The sequence below is a fragment of the Mandrillus leucophaeus genome, unplaced genomic scaffold, assembly GCF_000951045.1.
Source record: "Mandrillus leucophaeus isolate KB7577 unplaced genomic scaffold, Mleu.le_1.0 Scaffold748, whole genome shotgun sequence".
Classification (NCBI taxonomy): Eukaryota; Metazoa; Chordata; class Mammalia; order Primates; family Cercopithecidae; genus Mandrillus; species Mandrillus leucophaeus.
The window spans coordinates 595,491-598,166 of NW_012108119.1; positions in this window are offsets into that span (position 1 = coordinate 595,491).

A 2,676-nucleotide genomic window follows, 5' to 3' on the forward strand; every position below is an offset into this window, starting at 1 on the left:
AGATATACCTAATGTAAATGACGAGTTGATGGGTGCAGCACAGCAACATGGCACATGTATACATATGTAACAAACCTGCATGTTGTGCACTTGTACCCTAGAACTTAAAGTATAATTAAAATAATAATAATAATTTAAAAAGTTAAAAGAAAAAATGTCTTATCTAGTGGAAGAAAAGGTAGTAAATTTTTTTAATGCACAATTGTAGATGCAATGCTACAAGTAATACTGTAGTTCACAAGATGAGTAGTGGTTCATAGTTGTTCATTGTGCTATTTTTCTGAATAATTTATATATATAATATTTAATCTATATACATTAACTTTTGAGAAGGCTATTTTATGGCAACTATGAGGTGTTTTGTCTGGTTAGAATCCTTAGATTTTACAATAATCTAGAATATAACTAGGAAAATATAAATGTTTGGAAAATCTTTTTGTTCTCCCAGATCTTTTGGATCTGGGTCTTATTTTACCCTGGAAACTAACGATTTTAACAGGGACCAAAAATAATAGAATGACTGAGATTACTCCCAGCATAACCAATTTAATAACATGAGACTGCATTCAAATATGATTCCAATTATTGCATTAAAATCTGTACTAGAAGTGTAAATAATAGTTATACTTTATCAAGAAAATAAAAATAAATATTTCTGTACCTGTGCAAATGATGTCTTTTGGTAAAGAGATGAGCTATTATTGGTGGGGGCAGATAATGTATAGAACTTGATGCATAGTCTGGGGGAATTGTGCTGGGCCAGGATCATACATGCAAATAGGAAAATTTTAAAAATCTATATCATTAGTCTTTGCTGCTTCAGAAACATTATTAAATTTATTAAACTTGGAAAGCTATTGATCATTACTTAATCAACCTGATATTGGTGGTGAAATAATTGCAGAGTAAAATCTCTGAGTGTTGCATCTGAGGTAGGAGGTGAAACTCGACTCCAAAGGTGGATCTTGGACAGCAGACCAGACTGAGGACTAGCAGAAGCTAGGGACAGGCAGAAGCAGCTTTCCAGAAGATGTGCCATGTCAGTTTACTATTGCCATGGCAACAATTGGGAGTTACCGCCCCATCCTTTACAATAGAAAGTCACCACGGACAATTTACCATCCTTTTCCTATACATTTCTGCATAAACCACCCCTTAATCTGCATGACACTAAAGGTTAGTATAACTATGACTGCAAACTTGCCCCTGAGTCTCTGCTCTTAGAACACAGCCTATGAGGCACCCCTGGTCTACAGGAGCAGTCACAGAGCTGTAACCCTGCCTAAGCTGTAGCACCACTGGAGCTGTAACATTGCCATTTCAGTAAAATCCTCCTTGGCTAAGCCCACCTTGGTTCTTGCCAACCCTTTTTCACATCCAATGTTAATAACACTCTAATCCGGGAAGAAACATGGTAAGAGAGAATCTTTTTACTTCAAGCCTAGGCTGGTTGGTGCTTCCCATAACAACAGCAAAGAAAATGGCTTATATGATCACGTCCATCATCACCAGATCATCACACAAAAGGCAAACAGAGTATACCAAAAGAAACAGATTTAACAGAACTTATAACTTAGTGCACAGTGTAATATTAAATGCATATTTTCCTCTCTTCCTCCCAACCTATGTATCTAAATATGTTATGCTTATAGTGGACATTCAATACATCTTTAGAAATAAAATAAAATTGTTTCTGGATCCTATCTTACATAAAAATGCCAGAATTAAATAGAATAGTTCTCAGTTCTTCATGACGCAGCTTAATTTGATGGAAAAAATATAACGTAGTCACACACCTAGATTTAAATCCCCATTCTGAAGTATAGTAGTCCTGTTATCTACTTTCTCCGGATGGTTATAACTTTATTTGTAAACTAAATTTATTTACAGAGAAGGGTTGGCTAGAGGGAAAATGCCTGGCAAACAATAACTCAACAAATGGTGGCTAGTACAAACATTTGTAAAAATCAGGAAATAAAGACTCTATCACATAGTAGATGCTGTGTTTTGCTTTTTTTTCTTCATTTAACCTGTATTATATATAGGCCATCCAGACTCAAAAAAACCTTTAATATGATCCACTGTGTTAATGCATTACATTTGGGTCATCATATGTAATTTTGTTTCTGTTTTTTAGTTTCCCACCGTTATGCTGTCTATGATGTTAGAATATATTTGGTTTGCTTTAGTGTTCATGTTATAATAAAATAAAAAGCAAATGCATTAATGGCTGCTACACTGGAAGTGCTCAGTTAATGTTAGCTAATATTATTATTATATTTATGTGTATGTGATTCACTTCTAAGACTTGCTATTAAGATAGACAATCAATTATTGAAGTTGAAATTACAGAATATGAAAAATATATTAACTGAGATATTCAACAGTCTCTATTAACTAATATAATCAAAGGACTGTAAAAACAATTTTCCAAGGATACATTTCAACAAGTTATTGATGTATTTTAAGATGAAACTTACCAGATAAATGAGACTTTGAAACATGAAACAGCAATGTCATTAGAAAAATAGTTAATGGCTTACCATCAGAAGTTTTGCATCATAATTTATTCTAATAACTAAATAACAAGTTCTGTTTTGAGTTTATCTAACAATATATTTAAAAGAATATTTTTAAAACAATATATTCAAATATTTTAAATATTGAAATAAAATA